Genomic DNA, 16,701 nt, shown 5'->3' with positions numbered 1-16,701 from the left:
CCCAGGGTGATTGAGAGGGTGATAGATAGTAGGAGAAAGCACACGCAGCGTTTGACTGGACACAGGACTGTTAACGGTGTTTTTTTCGCCTGGAAGTCTCTTGAAATCTGGCACCTTATTGAACGAAATTAAAGAGTGAAAGTGTTCACAGACACCAGAATGAACGCGTTCACAGCATCGTTCATCAGGTAGGATTACAGTACTTTCAGTTCACGTTCACCAAAATTATGAACAAGTTCAGGCACAAAACACTGGATTTAACCCCTACCGGAGAGAGTTGTGGGAGACGACAATGATTGGTCAAAGTTGCGGGAAAATTGCGGTGATTGGTTAAAATTGCAATGTTGGGCTGAATTCGCAACATCGCGAATTCCTGGAGGGTCTGTATAGTGATGTACATTTAAAGATGTTTACAATTTCATCTAAAACCTAGCCTATAATCAAATGTAATTAAAAAAAAATTAGCAGACGCTCTTACCCAGGCAAGTAGGGTGAAGTGTCTTGCCAAAGGACACAACGTAAATTGGCAAAAACATAAGACCTATTCATTTAAAAATGTTTTCTTCAGTCAGGCACTATCCATTTAAGTTTGAACAATGTAATACAATGACAACACAATAACATGCAACTAATGTTAATTATTTTGATCAACAGTTCAGTCCTGTCTAGATGTTAATCATATACTAATAAAAAAGAATGTAGGCCTATAGCTCCAACCAGCGATGCGTGTTCGTCTGGAACATTGTGAACAGTGGAACAATTGATATGGACAATGCCACAAAGTTTCAGAATATTTTCACAAATGGAGTGGAAATGCCATTATATACAAAATGTATATAATGGCATTGTGACCTGTAGCGCGACCTACGGGCGAACGTGGGCCCTTTGTAGTGTGGGAGTTACTCCTGTAGTTGCAATGTTCATTAACTTTATAAGCTTCTTAGCTTTGTCCAAATAAAATATAAAAATACTCAAAGGCAAAACTATGCATAGTAATGCAGACAGAAGCCATCTTGAGGTGTGTGATCTAATGTCATTCTTTTACACGCTACCCGACCCTCTATTTATACCGGGGGTGTTTGAAAATCGAACTGGGTCCGAAAAAATATATGCCGCAAAATCGCTCTGAGAAAATAACGTTGCTGACGTGCATTGCACGAACATTTTTGATTTCTGTACACGGCCGTTTTTAACGTCTGTACACGGCCGTTTTTAACATCTGCACACGGACGTTTTTTATCGAAGGCCGATTGTGCCAAAACGTCTGAACTCTCGTCTGTACACGTCCGTTTTTGACGTCTGTACACGGCCGTTTTTGACGTCTGTACACGTTTGAAATTGGGTGCTACCACTTCATTTTTTTCTAAGGGGAAACCAAATAACGATTATTGCAAGAGAGAAAACCTGTCCACACTCAACCAATCTTGATTGAATAGGTTAAGAAATAGGCTAATATAAATTGGCAGTGACATTATCAACAACTGTAGGCTGTTTTGTAAGTTACTGAAAAAATTATTACGTTTGTATACTATATCATATTCACATTTCGAAAAAGGTATACATTTAAGTTTGTTAAAATTCCCACTAGATGACAGTGTGAGTGCAAAAATAGTAAGGGCAGAGCCTCTGGTCAATGTGATGGGTATACCCAAGGATAAATTGTGGCGCAACAGCAAGCAAAATAATATTACAATAAAACAGGTTAGGAATACACAGGGTTGAAGACAGCTGGACAGTCCACAGAGAAGCCTTATTCAAGAAATAAAACACGTAATACCCATGGCAATATACAAGTAATATCCAACACAGGGAATGTAAAATATACTTTTAATGTAATTGAGAGTAAATGAAAATGAACAGGGTCTGTTTTTTTCCCCCAGGATAGGGATGGAAACTTATCAGTAGTAGTGGTTCCCAACCCTGGTCCTCAGGGCACCCTGTCCTGCATGTTTGAGATGTTTCCCTGCTCCAACACACCTGATTCAAATGAATGGTTATAAGCAGGCTTCTGCAGAGCTGGATAACGACCCATTCATTTGAATCAGGTGTGTTGGAGCATGGAAACATCTTAAACATGCAGGACAGGTCTATAGAGGATAGAGACTTGTGTTATGCTGGGTACACACAATATTTGTTAAATCTTTTAAGATTTTTAAAATGTGAGACCACAAACATGAGGACAAGAAAATCCTAAATGTAACCTTTTTGATCCTATAGTGTGTGGTGTTTGTCTTTGGGGTTCCCCTCACACATCATGATTTCGGAGCGGCTCCGACGTTCTTCCGAGCAAGTTCGGCCACTCTTAACACACCTCACATCAAGGGAAAATCTGATAAAATAATCTGTAGATAATCGGGACATAATCTAGGATTGTCGGGACATTACCTAGGATTGTCGGAAGGGGGAAATCGGACCAAAATCAGCCCAATGATCTTGTGGTGTATACCCAGCATTAGTCAGAGCATGTTTGAACGGAGTTGTAAATTAGTGGAGCAAGGAACAGAGTGCCATTAATTAAACCTGAGCAAGGAGTGCACATTATTAATGGCCCAGATAATGTGATCAGATGTAATCACCATGCTGCTATGTTGCATTGCCTGAGCAGCACCTTTGGCCAGAAATCTGGTGCATTGCTTTGCCTATTTTGTAGGCTATTGAATCCCCCCGACCATACATGGGGCATAGCGCACGCATTTCTTTTTTCACTCATACTTTGGTGGTTGTAAAATTTCAGCATAATACTTTTTCATGCCAAAACTAATCTTTTTAATAAATGTGTATATGACCTTTTATCAATTATTTACAATCTCTTTGCATGCTCTGCGCTTGAGTCATTATAGGCTATGGTTGCATTCATCCTTGTTCCCAAATCGAGGTGCATCATTTTTGTAAAATGAATGACACTGAATAGTTTGCCATGAAATGCTTGTTTTGTTGACTACAAAAACAAATTGTAGGCTTATGTGTTGCATCTGCATTAATTGGGAGCTCAATCAGTTGTCAATTATTCAATTAACATGTGTAGGCTTCAGAGCCGCATATTTATGCATAAAGTCGAACATATTGTTTATGAAATGTCTAAAGTTGGCCAATTTAGATTATGTAGGCCTACCTTAATATTCTAACCCAAGGGGGTTAGTATAGCCTATTATGCAGTGTACATAATGCACTGTATATTTAAACATCAGTTCTCTGCTTTTTTTTTTTTACTGTCGGAGGCCGAACACACCACAAAACAAGGCTACAGCAAAATATAGGCTATTGACTTGACTAGGAATGAATCAGCCTACGCACTATAGAGGCTTAATTATTATTATTATAACATGTATATATTACATATTTCCGGTACAGCTAGAGCTCGCCTTTCTCTACCCAGAAGACGGACTGGCCAGGTTCCCAAATGCAAACACGTGCGCGCTGGTGCTATACTTACCTGTGGGTGAGACTTATGACACCTTTAAAAGGTGTAGCTTGGAATAGGTTAGAATAGGTTCTGCAGATCAGTTTGGGGAGGACTAAATGTGGTCGTAAATTAATTTTATTTTACATGAACACATGTGTTTTGTTCTGTTTAAATGTATGGATTTCAAAGGCGTGATACTCATCTTCGAATGTTATGTATGTGATCTCCTGATCCGTTGGGAGGGCTGAATATTGTTTGTCCTACATGTATCTTATTTTCAGTTACATAATGCAATAACATTAAACACACACAAAATTGTATATGGTCTGCTCATCTTTATTACATTGACGTGATTGAGACTGCTAACTCATTCCAAGGCCTATTGACAATGTGATTACAACAGTTAAATTATGTGTGTGTGAACTGTATTTAAGACAGGACATTGAGGACCTGATCAGTTCCCAAACTGTCTCTATCTCCACCCAAACGATTTGTGTGTTGCCTGAGGTGTTCCAACTGTTCGTCACTTGGTTGAAATTGGTTTAGGGGAACCACAACTCTTTGTAGCCAGTCAAAGGCAAGTGCAGCCGCCCCTTGGTCAGCCACCCCCTGGAACTGGCTGCTCCAAATATACCTTGGATACCAGTGTGATGTTGCAACTCAAAACAACAATTTGATATGGTGACATGTATCTGGCAGTCCTCAGGTCACGTTTTATACAAGGCAGGTAAACAAAGTGAAAAGCCCACAGATGCCTCTCGTTGTTGGCAATAATGATTCCTTCATTTTCTATATAGATATGTAAACAAGGAGTGGTAGACATCCGTTTCAAGTCTTATTATCAGGTACACAGAACACCACAAAGTCAGACTGGGCACTGACATTTTTGGGACAAGACAATGCAAAGCAACCTGGCATAACATAATAAGTACTTAGATTACATTTATGATAAGCTAAAAAAATATGATAAATTATAAACCTCCTAAATATACAATAGTCTACAATATATTAGACCTCTAATACTGATAATGACCTATACTAACCTAAGACAAGTGGGGTACAGTTAGTGCAATATTGCTGATAGTGCAACCAGTAGCTGAAAGTGACAGTGTGTAAAGTGACTAGTGAGAAATGCATCAATGTAAAGTGGCTAGTGAGAACTGTCCATGTAAATGGTCATTCAGAAGCCTGCTGGCCCTTGGATAGAAACTGTTGTCCAGAAGGCAGCGGGGTAGAGACTGAAAGATGGGTGGTAGCAGTCTTTTAGAATCTTGCCAGCTTTCCGGAGGCATCGTGTATGGTAGGTGTTCTGTAGGGCTGGGAGCTTCCTGTCGATGATAAACTCACACTAGATAGACCACACTACGTAGCACTTTGCGTTTTTTTGGTCACGCCTCTCCAGACATCGCCCCACAGTCTTTTAATGTGTTGATTATGAGTGCTACCTCGGGTTGATCCTCGGAAGACATCCATGAGGAGACAAAAGGCGTTGTTTTCCCCTCCATAGTCAGATCTGACTCTGGATGGGACACCAAACTGGGCGACTGCTTCCGAAAACAGGTCCATTACAATGTCACTTCTGTTGTTGTTAGAAACCTTCAGGAAAACCACCAGTCGGCTGAGCCCATCGATTCCTCCATGGATTACAATCCTCCGCCTAAGAGAGGATGGAAGGGAAAACAAAAGATTTCAATTGCACATCTTATTTTATAAAAAATAAAAAAAATATATGAATGGCTTGAATGCAGCTAAAATGATTTGTATACATTTCTGTGCAACATGTTGGGCGTTTAATAGAAAGAAAAGTCCAACCTCTATTCCATTCATGTGAAGCTGAAAATCTTATTTTAAATTCAAAACTAATAAAATAATCAGCTTGTCATTGGCTAGGGACACAGTTAGGGCAAATTAACGAATCACAGTAAAACAAGCCACTTTAAGAGCTTGTGGTTGCGATCAAGATGCCACAGCGAATTTGACCCTGCCACTCGATGTGTTCTCCTCCGAAGCCTGTGGGACATACTCCGAATAGAAGCACCTTCAGATCAAGTGCATCATCTGGTCTGTGTAGCGACCTCTAAAAGATGAAATTGTGCTGTCTATGGAAGACAATGTATACATATTAGGACTTAGATACATTTTTTACATTAATCCCTAGTAACTCTAAATAAAACAATGTGTTTAAGGAACAGTGACAAGATAGCCATTTGGTACAAGCACATGACAGTTTTCTCTCCAAAGATATGGGATATGAAAGAGTTCCATCAAAGTATATCAATTTCTTCATGAAATGTATAGAAAGCGTAATTCTGCAGTGTTTCGTGTGCTTTGTAAATTAACAAAAGAATTGTGTAGGGCTCAGTGAGAAAGGGGTCACATTATTCAGATCTCTCCTGAACTAGTCCTTCAATTGACACATACCTTAACCGTCGGTTCACTGTTCTTCTTGAGACACCCAAGATCTCCGTAATCTGTTTAGCAGAGAAGTTAAAGGACAACAACATCTGCAACTGCTCTTGGGCGATTTGGTAAACCGGCCTTCCTCCAGTCTGTCCTCCCATTCGAGGTACGGTGAAAGCAGAAGCAACTGCAGTTAAAGAGAAAAATGGTTGAGGCATCGTGTTTTGAATCTCGCTTCTTCAGATTATGTTTAATCTGACAAGTACATTACCAGGTTGTTGTTGATGTTGGCTTCCCGAACTAACTCGCTATCGAGCAAAAGCATCTCATCCACCACTCCAGATTGATGCAGTTGCCCTCTGCTCCAGCGAACGCTCGTCGCCATTATCTCTAACCTGTTAGCATGACAAAATATATTAGTGGTAGGCTAACTACAACAAAGCTTGTTTAACAACTCTGAGGTTCCTGGCTTCAGTAACATAACCACATTCAGTAATGCAATATTCAAAGCCTTATAAGGTCTAGTTTAGCGGCGTTAATTTGAGCTTGCTCATTATTAAAGAGTTAGCACTACAAGTGTGTTGACGAGTGGTATGCTAAATAAAACAAAGCTTGTTAAACAACTCTTTGAGATTGCTGGCTTCAGTAACATAACCGCATTCAGTAACGCAATATTCAAAGCCTTATCCCAGCTAACAAGGGACGTCCTGGGGACGTTCGGCGACGTTCCTATTTGGTCCCCTATAGACCAATTATCACCCTACGTCACACAACTGTCAAGCAGGCTCAACTGCGCATGTGGGTTGCAAAAGACGAACTTCTCCCCGTTCTATTACTCTTGGAGTGTCGTTCAGGTCATCATATATCTCTGGCCACTGGATTGCAGGGCTTGATATTAACTTTTTGAGGCTCTTGGCCTTTGGACAAATACATTTACGTTCACTTGTCTATGCACAAAAGTCACTTGACCCCGATACCCTTAAATAAATAGCCTATCCAAGTGATCGGGCAAAACTAGCCTGGCTAACGGAGGTCGCTTTCTCAGGCAAATGACGAAGGAAACAGACAGGTTAAAGAAATCCGAGATTCTGGCTATCTTCACCAGACTCGTATCTACATTAGGCAGTCCTCCCTGACGTTTCTGGTGTAGAATGGAGTGAAATACAACATTGTGCCCACTGCCAGTGAGCGAGTCTGACTGAGGCTAACATCAAAACAGTGTAACTGGAATGTAGTCTCACTCAGATTGCCAGTTTAAACAAATCAGAAAAATAATCGGACCAGCTGACTAAAAGCAGAATTCCCATATCTCTTGAAAGCTGCCCTGCTCGACTTTTTAAATGTAGAATTTACTGTAAAAGTGTAAAATTATGTCTTTGTGACATAACGTGAAGACATGGTTGCCGCTCGACAATGCGGTCTGTACTGGGCGACATTCTCACTCAAATTTCAAGACTTTCGTGACCCAAATCAAAATTCCGATGAGACAGATCATTGGGTAATCGCTTTCTCTCCTATAGGCATGTCCTCCTTGACGCTTTTGGTATTTTTAAATCTAACTATTTGTATTATCCGTGTGGTCCTTTTGCCATTTAAAATGCTATCCTTTCCCAGTTTTCTGCAGCCACAGTGCGCGCGCATCCCGATTGTTTACAAACAAATAATTGGTCTATAGGTCATACCGTGACATTATCCTTAGGACGTCCCTAGGACGTCCTAGGACATTATTAAAGTTCCTAAAAGGTCACAATTTAGACATTTATTTTTTAACTTTCAGGGGACGTTCCAGGAACGTCCCTGGTTGGTTATGATACGACGTTATATAAAAGAAATTCTGGGACATTCGGGACGTTCCAGGAACGTCCCTGGTTGGTTATGATACGACATTATGTAAAACATTTTGGGGGACATTCTGGACGTTCCAGGAACGTCCCTGGTTGGTTATGATATGACATTATGTTTAAAACTTTCTGGGGGTTCCAGAACGTCATTCGTTGGTCATAACGTAACCATCTAAATTCCGAACTGGTATTTTTGTTTGTGTGTCATTCGGTGATGTGAAATTGCTCGAGCTATAGCCTACTGTCACTCTGCAAACTGTACAGTATTAAATCAATTGTTTATGTATGGTACCAATAACTTGCATTTGAGCGAAGTAATACATTATAGTCATAAATAATTTAGGGATGTACTGAAACAAAACATCTAAGCTGGATCCAGCCTATCCAACCAGCTAGAAATGTTCCTCGCGGAGGTCACCGCTCGTGACGTGAACCCTGTTGTTGAGTGTAGAAGTCGTTGATAGACCATAGAGTTAATATAACTAGAGTAAGCTACTTTTGTCTTCCAAGATGGCGTCCCCATTCATTTCTATGAAAAGTGCTCAGTGGCGCAGTGAGGCAAGCGAGATCGCGAGACTGGACGCGGCCATCTTTCCACTTCCGTGTCTTCCTGTCTAACTTTAAACAGTGGCTCTTTTTTTCCCTAGCTCCGAGTGCTCATGTAAATCGGCTTATCGGCCAATGTGAACTTTTGTGCTCGTGCTCTGTTAGTATCCGCCAGCACATTTGCAGGCAACTTTCATTGACTAAGCAAAAAAATGGGTTGCTAGTTTACCCATTTCGGATTGGTTTCAAACTTAGCAAAAATCTGGAAAAATTATTCTATGAAAAAGCTAGTAGTATGAGCCAGGTTCGAGAATCAAACAAAAATTATTGGGGGAGATAGTTTTGTAAATGTTGAATGGAGTTAATAGAATAAAAACGACCGGAAGAGTCGGAAACCTAACCGTACATGCAATACCACCTACATCCACCGGGGCCGTTGCTTCAAGCCGAGGGGCGAGGGGTGGGAGCTTGTGAGAGACAGCAAAACTTTTTGATCCTGCATCCTTCATTTATAGCTATAAAACCGTTTGATAATCAATTTGTGTAGATATATCTTAAACTTAAGTTTTAGTGTTGATAGTTTAGTTCTTTGTTTTTGTGTTTTTAATAGTGTTTTTTGTGTAGTTGGCTAGCTTAGAGTAATTTAGCGCACTCCTGTGAACGTGGGCCACCCGAAGGCCAGAATTTGAGGTAATGTTTTAATACAAACTTTAGCTCTACTATCTATGTATTTGTATGTTTATCCAACGTGAAATAGCCATATCGAAAATGAACGTTTATTAATTTCTAGCCAATTTGAGTTGGCACTAGTTTTCTAAGTCGGCTAAATCGAGACGTCGTACAGTATCATCTTAATTTGTACAATAGTTAACAATGTTCTCGATAGCACTAGCTAACTAGCTGCTTTAAATCGGATGCCTACACACTTGTGGTGTCGTCTCTTTAAGGATACAGAAAATACAAAACAGCTGAAGCTACACAGGTGAAGGCTACAGTTCTAGCTAGTCAAGTAGCGTTAGCTCTACAGTAGAGTAACAAGCTACTTTTGGACAGTTAGACTAGAGCTACAATAAACCAAGACGTTCTGCAAGAAAAGTAGCATAATGATATGCTACGTCGGACAAATGTTCACGATGAGTAGATGAAGGAAAGTTGATTAGCACTAGCTAGATGGTTGTAAATATCTGGATACTGAAGGTCAGGGAAGCTTTCCGTTTCACTTGTAACGGTCCTAAAAATAACTCCTTGAGGGTTTAGGTTGGTTGAGGGGCAGTTCTATGGGCGTATGTGAATCCCTCTGTGACATGCTTGCGTGTAAAAAGGGCTATACAAATAAATTTGATTTGAACTCCAGGAGCATATGGATAAAATACACTTCCACTTAATGTTCTTTGCATTTGATCTGCTGTCTAACTGTAGCTAATTCATATTGCAGGTGTTGATTAAGGACGAACTGGTGGAGGACGAGGAGGAGGAGTAGGGAGGGAATGAGGAGGGCTTGACACAATTAAAATATAAGAAAATTAATTCAGGCTTTTAAAATGTATTTAAATAAAGTGTTTGTTTATACTGTAAATGGTGTTTTTTCTTCTACAAGCATACACATAATAAGTTACAATACTTAGCAGCAGCCTGTTATACTTGAAGTTGATTTTTAAAATAAAGATGTCAAATTACCTTATTGAGTTTAAGTGAACACATTCAGTTTAGTTTTGCACTATAGGCTAATATGCATTTTATACTTTGTATACAACAAATATCCATTAAATGCATAAATGTGACTATAAATTAAGGTTGAGAAATTGATTCTACATTTGGTATGCGAAAGTTATCAGGACGTCGCAAGGGAACGTCCCCATGACGTCGCAGACAAACGTCCCCTGAACGTCCCCTAAATGTTGTGAGGACGTTACATGGACGTCCCGGGGACGTTTGTCTGCGACGTCCCCGGGACTTTCAGGGGACCCTACAAAATAGACGTCCTGGGGACGTTCCCTTGCGACGTCCTGATAACATTCGGGGACGTTCAAGGGACGTCTTGGGGACGTCATTTTGTTAGCTGGGATGGTCTAGTTTAGCGGCGTTAATTTGAGCTTGCTCATTATTAAAGAGTTAGCACTACAAGTGTGTTGACAAGTGGTAAGCTAACTACAACAAAGCTTCTTAAACAACTCTTTGAGATTGCTGGCTTCAGTAACATAATAATCACATTCAGTAACACAATATTCAAAGCCTTATGGTCTAGTTTAGCGGCGTTAATTTGATCTTGCTCAAGAGTTAGCACTACAAATGTGTTGACGAAAAGTCAGGAGCCCAGGAGGACAGGACTAGCCAACAGCTATACAAAACAAGTAACTTGGCTTAACGTTGCTAATTGATAGCTTACCTGGTTAGAACAGTCTGTATGGAATCCTGGTCATCTGAAGATAAAAGTCGAGTACAATCTGAAAAAGTCTGGGCACAATGGTTGAGAAAGTTTGTGGTCGTAATTTTCTGAGATTTGCTTCCACCAGAATTCGAAATCACACACAAAGTGTTCGTCTTCTTCTTTGGTTCTTTGAATGGTGGTTAGCAAACAATGTATAGGTATATCATCGCCACCTACTGGACGGGAGTATGATACCGGATAAACCGCAAAAGTGGCTCTCCCCCACACAAATAGACTGTCCCAAATACTAAATGATAGCTACGTAAGAGCCCACATGGTCACAGTAGGACTACGTACAGCCTCGCGCTGACACTACGTAAAAAGGGGGGTGGCTATGTTGAAGCCAACCAATAGCATGGAAGCATAGATGGTCCAAACGTGTACAGACGTCAAAAACGGACGTGTACAGACGTCAAAAGTGTACAGACGTAAAAAACGGACGTGTACAGACGTCAATTTTTGACGTCTGTACACGTCAAAAATTGACGTGTGTACACGAACGTGATTTCAGACGTTTTGGCACAGTTGGCGTTCGATAGTTTTTAACGTCTGCACACGGGCGTTTTTAACGTCTGCACACGTATGGAAGGCCTAGTGGGCAAGTATTAAGACGCCCCCGTGTGTTAACCACGCGTAATTAACTTCCCTGCATTCCAAGTCGGCGTTTTTTGCGCCTTGTTTGACACGGCCCCGTCTCAACCACACGTAAAAAACGCCTACTTCCATACAAAGTCGACGTCTTTTTCGCCTCGAATTGATCCGTGTCACGTGACACGTTGACATTTACACGCGTAAATTTCGTCTCAAATTTTGAGACGTGTCTAGCAAACCACACGAAATTAACGCCTGGTTTGGCTCAATTAGCGTCTGGTTTTCCAAAATTAAAGTCTGCTTGCTTGAATCTCCGATGGGAAATTATGACAACAATTGTAACAACTAGTACGTAAGTAAAGTAGGTCAAAGGATGCTCGTGCGAGCTACTATCAAATACTGTTGATTAGCTAGTTATCCATTAGTATGAAATTGGTGTTCACAATTGCAATACTAAAAATGGGGGCAGAGACAAATAAATGCAGCAATATCAGGCTGGCTGGTTGTCTGGCTTGAAGCTTTGTGAACTTTCCTTGCACTGCGATTGCGTGCGCGATTTGGTTTCACTGCCAACATTCCTTAATGTAAGAGGCAATGCGCAAACTCAGTTGGTGTCAAAATACAACTGTTGTTACTATTCATGTCAAGTGTATTTTATTGTCATTTTCAATTACATATGGTAGTACAAACGAAACAGAGTTTTCCCAGGACCATGATGCCATATTAAAAAACATGCTTCTTATCTAATCTTCTTATGAATCCAGTTATGATGGCATTAAACAAGCACTGGTTGGCTACACAACTCATGCCGGGCTTATACAGATGTGTGTATTGGTTCTTTGAAAGGTTTAGTGTAGGCTACTACCTTGTGTGAATGAATACATTCAACGTTTGTATAGTGACCTGTATCCATTTTACGACATGTCTAGCACCTCTACTCTGAGGAAAATACTATATTTTGACTATCTTTCTGTCCCCTGGTCCTCCCCCAGCACCAAGGGTGTTCCCAGAGGCCAACACCTGTGACATAACCCTGAGACTGCCCATACACACAACCCAGTTCAAACAGTACATGAAGTCTGGGATAATACAGTCACCCACCTTTGGGCAGGCATAATGTCACGGCCACAGCCGTGCCCCCGTTTTTGGTTTTGCCCTGCCCTACCGCGTCCTTGTGTCTGCCATTGTCTTTACCTGCGTCTCGTTGAGTGGTTTCAGTTCTGGTTTGTATTATTTCCACCTGTGTCTTGTTTGGTTCTGTGTATTTTAGGTTCCTGTTTTGTGTCCAGTCTTTGTCTTGTCCTTACCCTTGTTAACGTAATACCCTGTCCAGTGCCGGTCTTTCCTATAGGCGACATAGGCAGCCTCCTAGGGCAGCATAAGAGTGGGTGCTAGTGAAAAATCAGTCTAGGGCGCCAAATGTGCTAGGACCGCTACTGACCCTGGCTGTTTCCCGTTTAAAAGAATAAACACTTCATTTGAGGCAATGTCTGGCTACTCTCCTGCGTTTGGGTCCTACCCCACCACACACTGTGACACATAAGGCATAATTGAATTAATTAAAGACATTAAATTAAATTGTATAACCTTACTTTTAGAGTGTTTGATTTTAAAAGGGTTTCTTAGTAGCATTGGCTTCTGAGTGTAGGTGGCAACCTACAGATATTACCGTTGGACTTACAAAAATGTCTTATAATTCTTTAAACTTCTCTTTAATCAATGCATCTGCAGTCGTAATCCTGAATGGAAGTTTAGTTAAAATCTAGTATTTTTCACCCCTTTACCAAGACACTGTAGCCTAATGATGGTACATTGTGTTAGTTTGGAGTATGTTATAAGGCTGAATGTAGGGGAAAGTGTATTACATGAGAAGGAAATGTAACAAAAGGTTAGGGTATGATTTCCCAGATAATGAAAATGGTGTTACCCATATAGATGGTGTCACTAAAGGGTCAATGACCTGAGCGTCAGGTCACCTCATAAAAGTAGAGGACGCATTGCGTTATTTGTTATGGAAAATTATCCCTAGTGAGCGGGCACTGTGAAGATAAATTAAAGTTATCACAATTATTTTATTAGTAGCCTAACACTGCATTGCGAGAGCAGGTTTCTTCTCTTTTGTGTTTTTCTGCAGACATTGAGAACTTGGGTTGGACATCTTTGAACAGTGCTAGTTCATGACTATACCATATCAAGCTTGATTGTCTATTCGCCTACCATTTAGTTAGCTGACGATTAGCAGTGTACGATATTTTGTGTTAACCGGGTTCATAGGAAGATTAGATTGATACTTTATTGCTCCGGAAGTAAATGAAGGAAGTGGAAAGCCACATGAATATGGATAACAGTGTATTTCTTCAATAGAAAGTGCTTACAAAAAAACGGTTGTATGTGACGGTCATGTAAATTAGTAGTGTAGGGAGTGGATGTGGGATCAGTGCAAGTGTAGAGAATCATAACAAACTAAAAAGCAAACAGTGATGATGTTCCTGCTAGTAATGGAGAGACCCAGCTTGTTAGGGCACAGCTTATTAAGGAACAAGGCACAGGTCACAGGTGTGCCCCTGCAGCAATCACAGCTCCTCTACCTGCCTGCCATCCTGCAACAGAACCAAAGACACAGAAACAGAAAACAGGGAGAGGTGACCCAAACAATACACAGAGCCAACAATCTAACATGGTTTATTTCCTACATCAGAACAGGCATTACCTCCTGACCACTACAAGTCATTCAGGTAATGTCCTATTGATTCATACAGCTGTGAACAGTATCCTTTCTGAAGTAGAGCCATGGCAGTGTTTAACAGCGTTCAACTCAAATTAAAAGCAGTAGGCCTACATCTTACACAGCAGAAATAAAAATGTATTTCACGTCATATGCAAGTCCCAGTGTGCCATTCCAATCAGCCCTTGGCCCAGCAGCAGCTTGGGTAGGCCTAGTTGCACAGTGAAACCCACCTGCAAGGTTGCTGCCAGAAGGTGACCTGAGAAGGAGTTGGGCCTTTAGGACATCATAGACGACCTGTTAAGTATGGACAACAGTGTGTGAATGTGAGGACAGCCGATGAACCTTTATTTATTGGCTGTGTATTTCACTTTTGTAGGTCTATACAAGGAAGATGACCGCTCAACAAATTGGCATCACAATATATTGGCACGAGAACCTGTCACTTCATAACTGCTACCTCCAATCACTGTACATACTGTCCTGTCACTGTACATACTGTCCTGTCACTGTACATACTGCCCCGTCACTGTACATACTGTCCTGTCACTGTACATACTGTCATGTCAATGTACATACTGTCCTGTCACTATACATGCTGTCCTGTCACTGAACATACTGTCCTGTCACTGTATATACTGTCTTGTCACTGTACATACTGTCCTGTCACTGTACATACTGTCATGTCAATGTACATACTGTCCTGTCACTATACATACTGTCCTGTCACTGAACATACTGTCCTGTCACTGTATATACTATCTTGTCACTGTACATACTGTCCTGTCACTGTACATACTGTCATGTCAATGTACATACTGTCCTGTCACTGAACATACTGTCCTGTCACTGTACATACTGTCCTGTCACTGTAGGCTACATATACGCTGACCCTGGCACCTTACTGTCATGTTTTTTAATATGGCATCATGGTCCTGGGGAAACTCTGTTACATTTGTACTACCATATATAATTGAAAATGACAATAAAATACACTTGACATGAATAGTAACAACAGTTGTATTTTGCCACCAACTGAGTTTGCACATTGCCTCTTACATTAAGGAATGTTGGCAGTGAAACCAAATCGCGCAGAATACTGAGGCAACGCAATCGCAGTGCAAGGAAAGTTCACAAAGCTTTAAGCCAGACAACCAGCCAGTCTGATATTACTGCATTTATTTGTCTCTAGTCTGCACCCCTTTTTAGGATTGCAATTATGACCACCAACTTCATACTAATAGCTAACTAGCTAACCAACATTGCATTTGTTAGTAGCTTGCATGAGCATCCTTTGACCTACTTGGCTTGCGTATAAGATAGCCAAGTTAGCAAGCAGACTTTAATTTTGGAAAACAAGATGCTGATTGTGCCAAACCAGGCGTTAATTTCGTGTGGTTTGCTAGACACGTCTTAAAATTTGAGACGTAATTTACGTGTGTAAATGCAACGTGTCACGTGATACGCTTCAATTCGAGGCGAAAAAGACGCCGACTTTGTATGGAAGTCGGCGTTTTTTACGCGTGGTTGAGACGGGGCCGTGTCAAACAAGGCGCAAAAAACGCCGACTTAGCATGCTAAGTCGGCGTTAATAACGCTTGCTAACACACGGGGCATCTTAATACTTGCCCACTAGGCCTTCCATACACACAGACGTTTTTAACGTCTGCACACGGACGTTTTTAACGTCTGTACACGTTTAAAATTGGGTGCTACCTCTTCATTTGTTTCTGAAGGGAACCAGATAACGATCATTGCGAGAGAGAAAACCTGTCCACACTCAACCAATCTTGATTGAATTAAGGTTAAGGAATAGGCTAATATAAATTGGCAGTGCCATAATCAACAACTGTAGGCTATTCCCAGGTAGAAAAGAAATATGCTAAGTATACTAAATCTTAGCATACTTGAGTATACTTGGAGTGATTCATCATCAGTATACTTCAAGTAATTGAATGATTAGTTAATTTGAAGTGTGCTGTTTTGTAACAACTTATTTTGTACTTAATATATTTAAGGTGTAAATAAATTGTACTAAAGCACAATTTTAAGTATATTAAGTACACCTTTACATGCTAAAGTGGAACAACTTCAAGTATACTTAGTACACTTTAAGTATACGGCCATGTCCATATACCTAGCATTATCCTTGTGCAGTTGCGTATCGCTAGCCTGACGTTGTCATACTCATAATTCTAGTCAGAATCTGAGTCTGATAACTCTCCGTTGGGCTTTGACTACAGGGCGTGTTTCAAACGAGCCTGGAAAACAAATGCCTCTTCGCTCAATTGGATAGATTTACAACCAATCAGAGCAACAGAGTATGTGACGTATGTTAAGCACCGCATAGTTGTTGTCAACAGAACTAAACTACAAGCAGACTTGAAATATGCTTGAAGAATGAATACAAACGATTTTTGCCTGTGTTGTAAAATTAATTTAAGGGTAGGGAGAGTACTTGTTCACACGGTCAACCTTTTTGAGCGAAACAATAAAGGGCAATGCATATACGAACAAGTTCTCCATTTAGGATTACAACTCCATCGGGGCCAGCTGATAAATTAAACTTTACCGAATTCCGTAGGAAGGACGGCAAAAACATATTTTCCATCGACAAACGCCTTGATTGCGTCTCTCTGTTCCTCTTTCAAAATTAATGCGCTGTCGATGTCTTCTAAAACAGACTCGATGGCAGAATCATAACATCCCAGATCTCCAGCGGTAGCCATGTTTGTTCAAAACAAATTCAACTTAAGCGCTCTTTTGT

At 40.7% G+C, this 16,701-nt stretch overlaps 1 long non-coding RNA gene across 2 annotated transcripts; it reads right to left on the bottom strand.

Moving 5' to 3' along the window:
- Positions 1 to 3,730: 3,730 nt before the first annotated feature.
- Positions 3,731 to 10,767, bottom strand: LOC124485865. Of its 2 annotated transcripts, XR_006958099.1 has the most exons (5): positions 10,577 to 10,765; positions 6,075 to 6,198; positions 5,825 to 5,990; positions 5,339 to 5,502; positions 3,731 to 5,060 (listed from the first exon to the last, which is right to left on the bottom strand). It is a non-coding gene; the product is annotated as an uncharacterized LOC124485865 (long non-coding RNA). The 2 variants fall into 2 exon arrangements; XR_006958098.1 differs by having other exon boundaries at positions 5,339 to 5,990; positions 10,577 to 10,767.
- Positions 10,768 to 16,701: the final 5,934 nt, after the last annotated feature.

The sequence above is a fragment of the Hypomesus transpacificus genome, chromosome 23, assembly GCF_021917145.1.
Source record: "Hypomesus transpacificus isolate Combined female chromosome 23, fHypTra1, whole genome shotgun sequence".
Taxonomy (NCBI): domain Eukaryota; kingdom Metazoa; phylum Chordata; class Actinopteri; order Osmeriformes; family Osmeridae; genus Hypomesus; species Hypomesus transpacificus.
The sequence above is the reverse complement of the archived record's forward strand: the minus strand, read 5'-3'. Positions and strand labels throughout refer to the sequence as shown.